The sequence below is a fragment of the Silene latifolia genome, chromosome 6 (assembly GCF_048544455.1).
Source record: "Silene latifolia isolate original U9 population chromosome 6, ASM4854445v1, whole genome shotgun sequence".
NCBI lineage: Eukaryota > Viridiplantae > Streptophyta > Magnoliopsida > Caryophyllales > Caryophyllaceae > Silene > Silene latifolia.
The window spans coordinates 113,885,370-113,902,480 of NC_133531.1; the positions used below are offsets into that span (position 1 = coordinate 113,885,370).

General features: G+C 40.3%; 1 non-coding gene across 1 annotated transcript; it reads right to left on the reverse strand.

The window, feature by feature from the left end:
• Window positions 1–15,716: 15,716 nt before the first annotated feature.
• LOC141588955 (small nucleolar RNA R71) lies at window positions 15,717–15,823 on the reverse strand. Its single transcript, XR_012519920.1, has one exon. It is a non-coding gene; the product is annotated as a small nucleolar RNA R71 (small nucleolar RNA).
• Between the last annotated feature and the right edge of the window lie 1,288 nt (window positions 15,824–17,111).

Here is a 17,111-nt window from a genome sequence, read left to right on the forward strand (position 1 = left end):
AGGTACCTTGGTATGAGGGGGTGTTACAAAGTGGTATTAGAGCCGAAGATTCCGGCACCTAAAACAAATGAACATAATGAACTTAGGGAGTCTAAATAAAATGAATCCAGGGAGAGTTGTTTGGAGCTACCGCAAAGACTTGGGAGACGTCCCGGAGTCGCACTATGGCCCTCACAAACTCAAGCCGGTCACGGGGGGGACTGTTTTGTGTGTTTATTTGATTCATGCGTGTGGTGTGTCGAAATTGAATGCTTGGAACATGTGGTAGAAGGTGTAATGTGTGAAAATATGTGAAGGACATTGTGAAAGTGGTAGAAAGGCATGATGGAATTGATGTGTGAAATCATTTGAAACGGTTTTGGCATGAAAAGTATTGGCATGTTACGTGTTTACTATGTGGCTTTCAGATTTATGACGTAATATGCTTAACTTTGGGTAGCGATGCATAGTATATAGAATTGCATGCTTAAGTATGTTATCGTAAGTTTATGTCGTGTTTAATTTTCATGTGAGTATGATAAAAGTGCATCTATGTACTAGTTTCTTGAAGTATTGAGTTGTTGTTGTTGCCTTATGCATGTTCAAATTGTTTTGGTTGAGAAAAATTTGATTTGTATGAAAACCGATTATGGAAGAATTGTCTTAAAACTGTCATAAGTTGAGTTCTAGACATGATATTGCTGTAATTCCAATTGGAGGTGATAGCTTGTCTTCTTACGATTCTAACTATAGGTCACACGCCCAAAATTACCAAGTAACGTGTGAGATATGACTGTTTTACGAAAACTGGATGGTGCTGAGAACTGCGCCGATACTCGACCGAGTAGTCCCTACTCGAGTAGTCCCTACTCGGCCGAGTATCTTTTATACTCGACCGAGTATTCCATATTCGCCGAGTAATCTCTCTGTGATAATAATGTTTAGCTTCTGGAGTCGTGAACTCGGCCGAGTAGTATCCTACTCGACTGAGTACCCTGTACTCGACCTAGTATTCCACGTACTCGACCGAGTACCTTAGTGGGCAACCATTTTGAGTCGGTGGCTATGTTTTATCTTAAATTTTAATCGGTGGCTGTGTTATTACTTTTGTTTGAGTCGGTGGCTATGTTCTTACATTGTTTCGAGTCGTAGCTTATGCACACATATATGTTTTTGGTCTTAAAGCGTTCTTTTATATATGTAACGGTCTGGATACGTAAGTTACCAAAGGCTATGACAAGGAGAATTCCAGCTTGTGAAGGACATGTGCTGGGTAAGGAAGACATGTGTTAATATGGTTGTGAGGAATAGTGGAAAAAGGAAAGGGAGGAATGATGAGATAATCAAGGTAAGGAACATGTTGGTGAGATATGGTGAGTGATATAGTAGTGTGTTGAGTAATATAAAAGTCAGTGTTTATGGGCAAGAGTGATATAAGGGTAAAGAAATGTGAGGATGAAAGATCGAGATGAGGGATGCGAATAGTGGCAAATTGGGATAAGGATTTATGGAAGGGAGACGGTTAGGATTGTGCTGCTTAAGGATATATGAAAGGTTGCTTTAGAGGGATGAAGTAGAGGGGTATATAATGAACATAGATGGAGTTATGTCGCGACGTGGGGTTGTAGATAGTGACTGAGTTTGGGAATTTGGAATATCAAGGGGGAGCCTAGTGTGTAATTCTTTGGTAAATTAACAGTACGAGGTAAATTTTTGGTTTCCTAGAGATACAAAAGGGAGATACTGTTAGAAATCTATATCTCATAACTTAACTTATTCATATATGTTCAAATTTATTTAGTCATAAAATAAATTACAAATCTTATGCATGCAAACAATAAAAGGATAAGGAAGAAATCATCATCTTACATTGAAGATTTCGAATTATTTGGCACAAGTAAGATCTCCTTCTTACTTGTTCTTGAGCACTCCTAAAATGGATGAACATAGACTCAAGTATAGAATCTCTCCCAAAAGTGAATACCCAAGATAACCCCTTAATAGATTAATATTATTAGATCAAGAATAATAATAATCTTACTAAACAATTACCCAAAAATATTAATATTGGTCTCTTAACTTCGATTAAGAGAAGGTGAATTTTGGAGTGTTTATTTCTCTAGTTTTCTAGAGAGTTTCTATATTTCTTACACTAGAAATATTATGTGAAAGTATGAATGAATTGATGGAGAAAAACTCTCCATAAGGCTCTTGGAAAACCGGTTGGGAGAAGGAGAGAGAGCCAATGCATGGGAAAGTTATTCTTGTCAAGAAAACATAGGTATGCATGGCTACTAGCTAGGTATTATGATTATGCTTTCCACTCAACATAATTAACATAATTAAGTATAATACTCCTCCTTATTTTCGGTACATATTGTGTAAAATGGAAAGTCCATTTTACACATTATTTTGTCAATTTATCACATGTAACATGTTCCAAGACATTATGTGTATAAAATGTATTTTTAACAATTAAAAATCAACATATTAATAAAATATGTCACTTATAAAATTTAACCTAGTAATTCATAATTACTTGTACCAAAAAGTGTTTCCGAATTATAAACTACAACATTCTGTATTTATAATAATTTATTCATTCCGTTTCAATTTGTTTCCGTAAACAATAAATTCATCTAAGCAATAAAACAATTCGATTACTTAGACCTTAACTTATTTAATTAAATTATAATGAGATACGTAAATATTACTTCCAAAATCGTCCGTCAATTTTAAGTAATTTAATTAACCCGTATCGTCATACGATCAATTAAATAATCAATTAAGAGTGTTACCCTTTAGGTATAACCTAAGGGGATCAACTGATCACCACCGTCGCACGATAGTAATGTCAAACTTTAGTCAGCCAATCATTACCGATATGTGTGGACCAGCTGACTGTAAAATATTACATCCCACATGTATTCTTAAAATGAGATTTAAACATGTGATCATCATGATCGACAGTTGTGATCCCATTATTGTCGGAGGACACTTATTCCAACAATCTCCCACTTGTCCTCGACAAATGTGCGTCACCAATTCTCTTGTCCTATTACTATCTCCCACTCAATGCAAGGTGTCTTTCGGGTCGTACTTGAAAGTGATCATATCGAGAGTGGTTTCCTCGATCTGGAGAATAACTGATTGACCGGAATTTTCTACCATAGAAACCTTCCGAGCGTGGCCACGCATTTCCAGTTCATTACTCCTCGAGTGGCCCTGAGATATTGTTTTAACCCTGATAAGGGGGTGGACAATTCCTATCGCACTCATTCCCTTCGACTAGCCACAGCCATCATAACCCAAAATATGCCCATTTGACCCCATTTACGAAGGTCGTAGTAACATAAATCAAAGCTAATCTGAAACTGTGTCATCTTAGGCAAACAGTCTTTAGTCAAAAGAATCATTAGAATATTATAGTAGCTCTCGCCACGACCAGGCTTTATAAATTTGCCAGAACTCTATAAGCGGTCATAAGGCCCGACAAAGTGTTCCTAACAGTCTGCCTATGTGATCGACTAGTCATCTCACATGACTCTATGGCACTTGAACTTGCCATCAATCGCATCACACTCTAGTCACTTCGAGACGTCACCTCATACAAGTGACTATGGGCGAATACCATGTTAATCCAGGTTCACTTTAACGGGGTTCAATGTTGTCTCTACAACCCGTTTGGATGTAACAAAGTATAAAAGGAGTTTTTTCAGCTTAAAAACTCGAACGACAAATGTGATTATCACATATGAATAGTCAATACCTGATTACTATTTCATATTCTATAATCTAATTTGATCTTTTATGTAGTTATTAATCTCAATCCAATTGAAATGACATGACTCATCATGTTAAGCCTATAAGAAGGCTTTGGTTAGTAGGTTTTATCATCTTCTTGTACCTTACTCAACCTTACTACATACTCGTTTTCTTTTGTAATGTATACATTTGCATTACAAAACTTTCTGAGTACGTGAAGAGATCCAATCAAGACATAGGCCCTCTAGCCTTAGAATAGCTCCCACTGTTATCACAGTGTGCGGGACTCATCCTTCTTGCACATCTCATGATTGCAAGTGTACTCAATTTCCGTTGTAAATATTTCTCATTGTTCTTTATTGCCTAGAACAATTCTAGAAAATCTATTTCTTTAAATAACATAGCCACAATGGTATCTTAACCATCCAAATGTGTTTTGATTATGGTTTTGTTGGTCGGACTATTTCGGATGCTATATTCTATTTTTCGGAACAAATGTCGTTGGAAGCACCTAGACCAAAACACAATTTATAACTTCACAAACAACTCTACAATAAGTAAAGAGGCAAGTAAAGGTCGGATCCCAAGGGACGGGAATTGAGATGAGATTTCTATTGAAACTAGTGGTGTCTTAGGGGTGTCACAATTTGGGTTGATGTAGAAGGTCACTAAACTAAATAGCAATGAAAGTAAATAAGCAAGATGAATTGAAAGGGTTGTAAACAATTGATAAAAAGCACTAGGGTGTCATGGGGTCATAGGGGATTCATGGGAATTGATCATACAAACATGTTCTCAAATTATAAGCAAGCAATTATTGTTGTGATGGATTGAGTTGGGTTATATCTTACAATCTGACACGTCTGTCGCGTACCTGTCAAAAATACCAACCGGCTCTAACTAATTTAGCTAGGGAAGTCGGGTCGAATCCACAGAGAGGTAGGAAATTGTCAGCTAAATCTAAGTTCGTCAAGTAACCAAGTTAGGGGTTTATAATTGTGATATGCTAAACTAAAGAGAATAAGGGAAGGAGGATTAAAGATAGAGGGGATAACAGGTAGAGAGAATAGCTAAGACAACCGGTTCACCGTAATCATTCGGTCAGGCAATCTAGGTCTCGGGTCAATGCAAATACGGTCTAAGGGGTAGCGAACGTCACCTTTCGGTCCTTAATTCACCCTAAAGTGTAAACAGCTTAACTTTCGTCCTCACTGCAATACTCCATTGTTCGCTACTAGTCTACCTCTTCCAACCTTTCGGTCCAAGTCAAGGGTCACTAGGAATTATAGGTCTAATTGCGTCGACTCAATTAGAAAGATACAGTTAATTGTAGCATTTAACCAACTAAACAGTACTAGCATTGACCTAATGAATCGATTGCCTTCCCTACATATTACGGATCCCCTATAGCCTTAGCGAGGGAATTTAGCTACTCATTGCAATGGAATTAACAATAATAATAAATAGGCAATCGGAATTAAACATTATAACAATTAAATAAGATCGAACAAGCAATAGAATAAAAGGGGAAGAATTAAAGCAGTAGATGAAAATTAAGAATAAAATTAGAATAATGATACCGATCGCGAGATCCAAATCCGAGTAGCAAGGTAAAAGAAGGGCAAAATCCCAAGAACAGTGACAGAGAAAATGAACCAAAGCTAATGTCTAAGTTTTTCGAGATGAGTAACGCAGTTACTCTCTTCAGTCTTATACTCGAAAATCGTCCTAAACCTAATCTATGGACTAATTACCAAAGCCCATAATTAATTAGGCGGAAATTAACTAAAACACACGAAAACCCCTCGATCGAGTAGAAAGATCACTCGATCGAACGCAAATCACTCGATCGAGCTAGAACAACCTCTCGATCGAGCACTTCTTGCAGAACTTCCTCGATCGACCCCTTAAACTGGTCGATCGACCAAACTTGAGTGTGTAGAGCATTCGATCGAGCAGTAGGCCACTCGATCGAGCTATTTAAGCATGTCAGACCTTGAATTGTTTCCCAAACTCGGCTCATACGTCTTCCACGTGTTAGATTTCCAAGCTCCGACTTTTTATTTTCCTCGAATGCACACAAATGGGACAATTAAAGCTTGATTTAGCTCCTCTTCAGTCAATTCCTGCAATTTACAACAAACGGACCAAAGTAGAATATTCGGGGGGTATTTGTAGCCAGATGCTACATAAAAAGCAAAGAAATACGTGCTAAAATAGGCTAAAAAGACTATACATTAGGCACGTATCAAATCTCCCCAAACCAAACCTTTGCTTGTCCCCAAGCAAATATGAATGCAACTAAGGGTGAACAATGGAACGGGACCAACGCATCAGCTACAAATCATCCACTAGAACCAGTTTAATGCAACAAAATGACAGAATGGCAACTGAGAAAATGCAAACGAGTTAAATTAATGTTTCAAGCTTACTGAACCGTCGACCTTGCAAGACTCAAAGATGTCGGACTCTCACGGGTCGCTCGTCACTCAAAAAACAGGCACAGGTGAGTATATATGTGAAAGATAGAAAGAAGTGAGACACTCACCTAACTCCACCTATAAGAACATGCATGCAGTTAACATGAATAAAGTCTCTACAACCGTACATATGCATTCCAACCATACTAATGACCAAGACACGTGCCGAGGACTTACATTTGGGTCAGTGAGGTAATGGGTAAGAAGGGGCTAAAATGAATTTGGATGTGTGGGGTTAATAGCCAGGCTAGCAATAGCGGATCCAAATATAGACTGCATCCCAACTTCGTACTCATAACAGCAAGATGAAACGGTGCAAAATTATGCACTAAACTCACAAAACACCAAAAATCGTCAACTCCCCATAAAATATAAATAAGACATGGGAGTGTGGAACATTGTGCAATTCTCATTTTTTCGAATTTTGAATTTTTTTTTTTCCTTCTATTTCCATTTTTTTTCTTTCTTTGCACTTTTCGTTCTCTTTTTTCTCAATTCAACAATTTTTTTCTTTCTTTCTTTCCCTTCAATCTTTCCACCATCTTCTGAAATCGGATAAAATAACCATATTGCAATAAGACATTCCAAGAACTACTCGTTACTAGCTCAGCTAGGGTAGGAAATATTATAGAAAGTAGTTGATAGGACAAAAAGGCAATTTGGCTATGTGGAGCTCATGGGTGGAATGAAATAAAGGGGACTGCCTCTCCTAACACGTGTCACCATCTACAGACCGAATGCATACAGGTATTAAGAAGACTAGACTCATGCTTATGCAAATTAATGTTACATGTCTTAGAGAGAGTACTACTCACATCCTAAATGAAACCGGTCATGAATGTCACCAGTTTGTAAAGCTCTAACCTCAGAATGTAATGTAGCTTGCCGACATAATGAATCAAGTCTATTCGTTCAGATAAGGGAGAAACAAAAACTCGTAGATTATGCACATAATCATGCCAACTGAATGTCAAAGATATGCAGGGCTCAAGTAAGGGTTCAGAATAGCGTCAGTGTTCAAACGTTCCGACTCAATTGAAACATGAAATTTTTGAAAATTTTTGAATTTTATGGATTTTATGGTTTTTATATGACTTTTTGAATTAATTAAAACAACCATGCATGCGAGAATAAATAAACGTGCAAAAACAAAAATGCAAGAAACATGCAGACACAGATATGGATGCATACCTCCCCAAACCAAACCGTACAATGCCCTCATTGTACTAAAAATAGGGAAAGGAATGCAAACTGAAAGAAAAGAATAAGTGGAGTCGGAAAACTTACAAAACGTCGTAAGGAGGGACCTCCCCAAACCGACCATGAACATGGGAGGTCAAAGAAAGTCAAGCAGAGGCTCCATAGACCTAAAACAGCGGCTGGAAGTAAAAACTGCACGATCGAGCGGTTGAAACAACTCGATCGAGCAGATTGCTGCATAGAAGGTCCTCGATCGAGCAAGAACCCATTCGATCGAGTACGTGTGGGTTGGACTTGGGTCGATCGGGGACTGTCGTCACTCGATCGAGTGAAACCCTCCTCAAAAAGTGCTCGATCGAACATAAATTCATTCTATCGAGTGCTTCAACCTGCAAAAGACGCATATAAAGCATGGAAAGACAAAGAAGGTTCAAAAACAGCGTCTAAAGTTCAACGTAAGCTAAAGAAAAAAATAAATAGTTCAACAAAAGTACAAAAAAAAAACAGTCCGGGCTGCCTCCCAGAGAGCGCTGGTTTAAGAGGTCCCGCACGACCTTTCTGGCATCAGTTAACTGGCGCGTCGAGCTCGTCGAAGCGCAAGACTTCAACGCGGTTGTCTGCTTCACCTGCCTCGTGGTAATGCTTCATATATTGGCCATTCACCTTGAATCTATGACCCTCGGAATCTTCAAGCTCTACGGATCCAAATTTGGTAACAGCTGTCACCGTATATGGACCACTCCATCTGGACTTCAGCTTGCCAGGAAATAGTCTCAGCCGGGCATTAAACAACAACACCTTCTGCCCTACATGAAACTCTCGAGGTAGGATCCTCTTGTCATGCCATCTCTTCGTCTTTTCCTTGTAAATGCGCGAGCTGTCATAGGCATTAAGCCTAAACTCCTCTAATTCATCTAGCTGCAAAAGACGGTTCTGACCACACAATTTAGGATCATAATTAAGCTCACGAATTGCCCACCGTGCCTTGCATTCCAAACTCAACGGGTAAGTGACACGATTTCCCATAAACTAACCTATAAGGTGATGCACCAATTGGTGTCTTAAAGGCAGTTCTATAAGCCCACAATGTGTCATCTAGCTTAAGACTCCAGTCTTTCCGTGATTTAGAAACTACCTTAGACAAGATCTCTTTCAACTCGCGATTAGAGACCTCTACTCGACCACTAGTTTGGGGATGATACCCCAAACCACGCCGTGTTGGACACCAACTCTGCAGAAAGATGGAAGTGAGTTTCTTTTCCTTAAAATGCATCCCCCCATCGCTAATGACGACCCTAGGGACACCAAAACGGGGGAATATGATCTTTTTAAACATCTTTATCACGGTCTTACCATCACAATGAGGTGAAGCAATTGCCTCAACCCAATTTGACACATAGTCTACAAATTCTACTAAGATGTACTGTTACCTTTACTGGATGGGAACGGTCCTTGGAAATCAATGCCCCGGACATCGAAAACCTCAACCTCTAGGATGCCGTTTTGTGGCATCTCATGTCTCTTCGAAATGTTCCCGATCGTTGGCAAGCATCACAAGTCGAAACAAAAGACTTAGCGTCGAAACAAAGAAGGCCAAGAAAAACCAGATTGAAGTACCTTAGCCACGGTGCGCGATGGACCGTGGTGACCACCATATGAAGAGGAGTGACAGCCTTCCAGACTATTTTGGTCTCCCACTGCGGAATACACCGTCTGTAGAGACCGTCCGCACATTCCTTAAACAAGTAAGGATCATCCCGTAAATCTTTGCTAGCGTTATACGAAAACGCTTCTTTTCTTTGTGAGAAAGGTCGGCGGCAGCTTGCCACGACAACGGTTAGCTATATCTGCATACCAAGGTTCTTGGTTAACAATAGACGACACAACAGAAATAAAGTATCGTCGGAAAAGAATCATCAATGGGTAGAGAATCTTCCCTTCTTGTCGCATTAGCTGCGACAAGTGATCGCCTACAACATTCTCAGCTCCTTTCTTATCCTTAATCTGCAAATCAAACTCCCGAAGAAGGAGTATCCATCTCAATAGCCGTGGTTTAGCCTCCTTCTTGGCAAGGAGATGCCTCAAAGATGCATGGTCGGAAAAACAAGTGACTTCGACCCAACTAAATAAGTACGAAACTTCTCTAAGGCATAAACTACAAATAACAACGCCTCCTTCTCGATGGTAGTGTACTTCACTGAGCCTCATCCGCAGTTCGGCTCGCATAGTAAATAGCATTCAGGGCTTTGTCTTTCCTCTGGCCAAGCACCGCTCCTAGTGCATAGTCACTCGCGTCACACATGATCTCAAACGGCAAGTCCCGGTTGGGAGGTCAGTATGATCGGCGCGGAGACTAAGGCCTGCTTTAACCTCGTTAAAAGCGAAAGACAAGCATCGCAAACACAAAAGGGGCATCTTTAAGCAACAGCTGTGTAAGTGGTTTAGCAATTTTGGAGAAATCCTTGATAAACCGGCGATAAAAGCCGGCGTGACCAAGGAAGCTCCTCACCCCTTAACATTAACGGGGCGGTGGTAATTGTTGAATCACTTCCACCTTTGCTTTGTCAACTTCTATTCCCCTATCAGAAACTAAGTGCCCTAAGACAACTCCCTCATTGACCATAAAGTGGCACTTCTCCCGATTCAAAGACAAGATTAACCTCAATACAAATACCGCAACACTTTCTCAAGGTTAGACAGACAGTCAGAGAAATCACTTCCATATACACTGAAATCGTCCATAAAAACTTCCATGATAGACTCAATATACTCTTAAAATATCCCCATCATACACCTTTGGAAGGTGGCAGGGGCATTGCACAAACCAAAAGGCATTCTGTGGTACGCAAAAACGCCCTTAGGACAGGTAAATGTAGTCTTGGCCTGATCATCTGGGTGGATAGGGATCTGAAAGAACCCTGAATACCCGTCTAAATAGCAGAAAAATTTATGGGAAGCTAACCTTTCTACCATTTGATCAATAAAAGGAAGGGGAAAGTGATCTTTCTTAGTGGCGGCATTTAGCTGTCTGTAATCTATGCACATCCGCCAACCAGTTACTACTCGAGTAGGTATTAATTCATTCTTCTCATTCTTAACTACATTGTCCCTCCTTTCTTCGGACCACCTGTGCATCGGGCTTACCCATTTAGAATTACCTACGAATAAATAATACCGCATCCAAAGCAGCTTCATTACCTCGGCCATCACGACATCCTCGCATCTTCCGGTTCACCACAGGGCGCCGACCTTGTCTGCAAGGTTTGTGATCCTCCTCCAGCTCTATCCTGTGCATACAAATATCGGGACTAATACCCGTGATATCATCCAGTGAATACCCCATTGCCTTCCTGTTTTTCTTAAGTACAGCTAACAAAGAGGTCAGCTGATCATCACTAAGCTTAGCACTAACAATGACTGGATACTGCTATGTATCGTCTAGAAAGGCATATTTAAGATGAGAAGGGAGAGGCTTACGTTCCGGTACCTTTACCTCAATGGAGCAAAGTGTGCTAGTCATTTGTTCCACCTGCTCTCCCTCATGCTCATCTAAATCATCAACAAGCAAATCCAACGCAGCGTCATCGTCGTCTGGGCTATCTGCACACTCATCAAAAAGCATGAGAGCTTCCAGTGGGTCCTTCATAAAAGAACCCAACCAGAAGTCATAAATAGACTCATCAATGATATCGACCGAATAGCAAGCGTCCTCTATCATTGGGTGGGCTAAAGTACTGGGCAAACTGAATGTGATAGCATCATCCCCTACTGCAAGAGTCAGACGCCCTTGTCTGACATCGATAACGGCCCAAGCTGTACAAAGGAATGGTCTTCCTAAAATAATTTGGGTCCGGTGTCCTCGGCTATATCCAAAATAATGAAATCTACTGGGATGTAAAGCTTGCCTATTTTCACAGGCACATCCTCCAGGACACCTAAGGGTCTCCTAACAGACCTATCAGCCATCTGTAGGGTAATGTTAGTCACTTTGAAGTGACTCATCTTCAGTTTCTTGCAGACAGGAAGGGGCATGACACTAACACTGGCACCTAAATCGCAAAGGGCCTTATCAATAACCATATTACCTATGACACACAAGTAATGGAAAAGCTGCCCGGGTCTTTCATTTTCGGAGGGGCCTTATTTAACAACAGGTTACTAGACTCTTCCATAAATGAAATTGTCTCAAATTCACTCAAATTTCTCTTACGCGTCACGATATCCTTCATAAACTTAGCGTAAGTGGGTACCTGAGTAACAAGTTCGGAAAAGGGGACAGTTACCTGCAGGTTCTTCACGATGTCCACGAACTTACCGTACTGTTGCTCGATCTTTGCGTCCTTCAGACGACTTGGGAAGGGTACCCTGGTAGCGATGAGCGGTCCTGCAACCTTTCCTTTACCCTTATCAATGCGTGACGTCTCCACAGCAGGGGAAGATGACACGGTGGCGGTATTAGATACTGAATTAGGATTTCCGCCACTTAAAGTACTGGATCGAGTACTTTTGTCACTCGATCGACCCTGTTCAGCACTCGATCGAGTGTCTTCTTCAGCATAGTTGCTCAATCGAGTAGAAGGGTTACTCGATCGACCGTCTTGAAATTCTGTACCTCTCGATCGAGTACCATATTCACTCGATCGAGTCACTGGATGGTTAGAACTGCTCGATCGAGTAGAAGAATCACTCGATCGAGTGTTTACTGCACACGCAGCAAGTATTTCCTGCAGAAACTCGTCTAGATCATCATCTGAGTCATCATCAGCTGTCAATACCTCGTTTTCTTCATGAACAAGGTCAGTTTGAAAGTTCACCGCACTGGCTGGATCGCAATTTGGAAGAAACTTGGCTTGATCCGTCGCGTGTGTCAACTGCGCGACTTGCTCTTTCAATTCCGATATAACCGTATCAGATTTCTGCGACGTACTCATCATAATGAATTTCAACTCAGCAATTTCTTCTCTTGCAGATGGAGAGACCGGTTGTGGTACTGGCGTTGAAGGGGTAGAAACACTCTTTATCTCTTCATATAGCTGAGAAAAAGGGACCCCTTGCTTGTACTTCTTGTAAGCAAGGGCGCGCTCTATACTTGCTACACATTCATAAAGATCGTGTCCTTCCTCGCCACATCTACCACACGGCTCTGCATGCTCTGTAATCGTAGGCATCTTGCAAATAAACTTTCGAAGCAACAGCTAATCTGCAAAACTGATCAAAACTTTGCAGAAAATAAGATCAGCCTCAAGGAATAAATTCCCTGAGACAAAAGACGAACTTAATTTAAGCAACAAAATTGCGCCACCTCCCCGGCAACGGCGCCAAAATTTGACACGTCTGTCGCATACCTGTCAAAAATACCAACCGGCTCTAACTAATTTAGCTAGGGAAGTCGGGTCGAATCCACAGAGAGGTAGGAAATTGTCAGCTAAATCTAAGTTCGTCAAGTAACCAAGTTGGGGGTTTATAATTGTGATATGCTAAACTAAAGAGAATAAGGGAAGGAGGATTAAAGATAGAGGGGATAACAGGTAGAGAGAATAGCTAAGACAACCGGTTCACCGTAATCATTCGGTCAGGCAATCTAGGTCTCGGGTCAATGCAAATACGGTCTAAGGGGTAGCGAACGTCACCTTTCGGTCCTTAATTCACCCTAAAGTGTAAACAGCTTAACTTTCGTCCTCACTGCAATACTCCATTGTTCGCTACTAGTCTACCTCTTCTAACCTTTCGGTCCAGGTCAAGGGTCACTAGGAATTATAGGTCTAATTGCATCGACTCAATTAGAAAGATACAGTTAATTGTAGCATTTAACCAACTAAACAGTACTAGTGATGTGACCATAATTGGCGCATATTTAGCCCCCGAATTACCATTGTTTCCATGCTTTTTAGTGCCTATTTGGGTCATTTCTTATCTTTAGTTCTTTGTTTTGCATATTCTTTGAGATTTTGATCCCTTGGTAGGAAAGGAGTAAGAATCTTGCATTTTCATGGCAAAACGAGGCTAAATTGATCGTATTTAATGACCAAGCATCAAGGAGAGACAAGACTAGAAGGCCTTTGTACATAGCATAGTAGAAGAGCAATGTTGAGAAAGGATCCTTGAGTCCCCGAGGAAATCCCCAAGGAACTTATGAAGAAAAGGGAAGAAAAAGAAGAAGGAAAGATGCTGGCCTACAATCCGAACAGATTGTAGAGAATCCGTCCGTCTGTCCAAGCCCAATCCGAGCGTCCCGCAAAGGAATCCGCTCGGATTCCCCATCGCCAATCCGAGCGTCTTGCCTAAGGATCCGCTCGGATTCCTCAGCCCAGATCCGGCCGTCCCGACTCCCATCCGCACGGATTCTTGCACAGCACGTATTTCATTCTTCAAGCTACGATAAGAGAAGCCCTTCTCTCGGAGAATACCGGAGTCTCCTTGCTCAACTTAAAAAGTGTAATTACTAGTTTAGCCCTTAGTTAACCCTAATGCATCCTCCCTAATTTTCACTATAAATACCCCATTAGTCTAATTAGAGGAGCATGTTCTTCTTATCAATAATTAGTGTAGTTAATATCAATCAAATCTCTCTTCAATATTGTAATCAAGTATTAATCAAGTTTTAATCCAAGTTTTAGTTCTTGAATCTCTCTCTTGTTCTTCCTTTATTTTGGGTAATTAGAAGATTATTGGGTTTATTGGGAGATTGACAACCTTCCATCAATCATCAAGTTCTTCTATTATTCTTGCTTTATTATTGGAATCATTAGTAGGTATAATCTCTTAATCCCTTTTTAATTATTGCTAATTACTTTCATTTATTCATCATGTTTCATTATGTTAGTATGATTGACAACCTTTCTAGCATGATCAATATGATAATGAGTGAGTAGTCTCTTAGCTAGGGTTTAATGGGTGATTAGGGAAAACCATCATGGGGATGATTCATGCTTAAATCAATATGCTTTCATATCTTATTTGCTTGCTTGTTTTGATCTTAATACATGCACATGTTATATTTGATGAAATGCTAAGCCTATGAATCCTTGCATTTACTATCATCTCCTATCTTTTCAACTTGACTTGTAAGATATAACCCAACTCGAGTCTTGTTAGACCATGCATGTGTTAAGTAGGGAAGATTAAGTCGACTTGTAGGTGTTGTACAATCCAAGAGATTCGGCTCCGGGACCCAAACTTTCCTAGGATTGTAAGATATAACCCAACTCAATCCATCACAACAATAATTGCTTGCTTATAATTTGAGAACATGTTTGTATGATCATATCCCATGATTCCCCTATGAACCCATGACACCCTAGTGCTTTTAATCAATTGTTTACACCCCTTATTTTATTTACCTTGTTAGTTTATTTCATTGCTATCTTAGTTTAGTAACCTTCTACATCAACCCAATTTGTGACACCCCTAGACACCACTAGTTACAATAGAATCTTCATTTCAATACCCGTCCCTTGGGATCCGACCTTTACTTGCCTCTTTACTAATTGTAGAGTTGTTTGTGAAGTATAAATTGTGTTTTGTATCGACCATTGACCAACGACCACATATGCTTAATTGTGAACACCAAATGGCTCCGATCAAAAATGGCGCCGTTGCCGGGGACGGTGTTTAATTGATTTAAGATTTCTTTTATTGTTTTTAGTTGTGTCTTTTTCACCTTGGGGAAGTAAAATTCCTCAAGGTTTGCTCTAATTGTTTTCTAGTTGTTTGATATTTTGCATGTCTAGAAGGTTACAAAGAGATTTGTTACCTTTTGACCGTGAAATCGAAAGAACCTTGACGAATAATAGGAGACTTGTTAGGAGGAATTTGGGAGGTGTTGGTGAAGTTGTTCAACCCACTAGTGAGTTTGTCAATCCTTTCGCAATAGAAGGAGAAGAGAACCCATTAAACAATACCACACAAAATCCACCTACAATGCCTAAATTCTCGTCACACTCTATACCCACCGAGGAGAATCTACCAAATGGTACTCCTACACCGCAACATCTCACCGGAAATTTTATTGCCAAGTCCGCCTTCATCCAACTAGTTGAGAGGAGCCAATTCGGGGGAATGCCTAGCGAGGACCCTCATTCTCATATGGAAACATTTTGCGATTATTGTGATGCTATCTCTCAAACGGGCGTGACTCAAGACCAAATAAGATGGGTCTTATTTCCTTTTTCGTTAATCGGCACCGCAAAGCAATGGTTGAAGGGCCTTGATAAGGCCACCCTTGAAATAGATTCTTGGAAGAAGTTAGCTCTAGCTTTCTACAAAAAATTCTACCCACCGGAAAAGACCAATATGCTAAGAGCTCAAATTACAGGTTTTAAGCAAAGGGATGAAGAATCTTTGTATGAAGCTTGGGAGCGGTTCAAAGGTATTTGTCGCTCATGTCCTCACCATGGACTTAGCGAATGGTTTTTGGTGCAACAATTTTGGAACGGTTTATATGAAGATTCAAGGAACATTCTCAATATGGGATCAAATGGAATGTTCACCGAAGTTGATGACAATCAAACATGGAACAAGATTGAGGAAATGGCGGTCCATAATTCACAATATAGTAGACCTCGCAAGGCTACTAGAGGAGGAAAGCATGAAGTGGACTCCGTTACTCAATTGGGTGCTCAACTTAGTGCTCACATAGACACAATCAACTTGAAGTTTGAACAAGCTATGGCTAGACTTGAGGAAAACTCAAAATCATCGAAGCATCATGTCAATGCCATGACGGCATCCTCATCAATCCCAAGTGGGATATGTGAGAATTGTGGAACTTTGGGTCATGACTCAAGTGAGTGTAGGGGAACAAATGAACAAGTTAATGCTTTCCAAGCATACAAGAGTGGTACCCCTTATTCAAATTTTTACAATGAAAACACCAAGTTCCATCCAAATCTCTCATACAAAAGCCAAAATGTTCAAAACCCTCAAACAACATACACTCCACCACCCATGAGAAATCAAAATCAAAGACCCTTTTACAATCAAAACCAAGGTTACCAAAATCAAAATCCATACAATCACCAAAATGACCAAGGTTTTGATGTCCAAAAAGCGGTCCTCCAAATGCAAAAGAATCAACAAGAATTTTTCACTCAAATGCAAAAAGATAGCCAAGCAAAAGACACCACCATCAACAACATTCTATCTCACACCAAGATGTTGGAAACACAATTGACTCAACTAGCATCTTCAAGCTCTCAAAGACAAAAGGGGCAATTACCACCTCAAAGTAATCCCCCTAGACATGAAACGGTTAGTGCCATTCACTTGAGAAGTGGCACAAGGTATGAAGCACCAAAGGAGCAAGTTGAGGATGAAGTTGTGAGAGCTAGTGAGAATGAAGTTCTTGTGCAAGGCCCCAAAGAAGGGGAATCATCAAAAGAAGAAAGTTCAAAGAAAAATGAAGACAAGGCCAAAGAAAAGGAGCCCATTGTGATTAGACTTCCTTTTCCAAGTCGTCAAGCCAAGCCCAAATTTGATGATCAACTTGGAAAGTTCATGGAGATTGTGAAGAACTTAGAAGTCTCAATTCCTTTCACGGAATTAATCAATCACGTACCGGCCTATGCGAAATACATGAAAGATATCCTCACAAAGAATAAGTCGATCCAGAAACTTGAGACTATCGCCTTCACAAAGGTGAGTAGTGCCATACTTCAAGGGAGTTCACCTCCAAAGTTAAAGGATCCG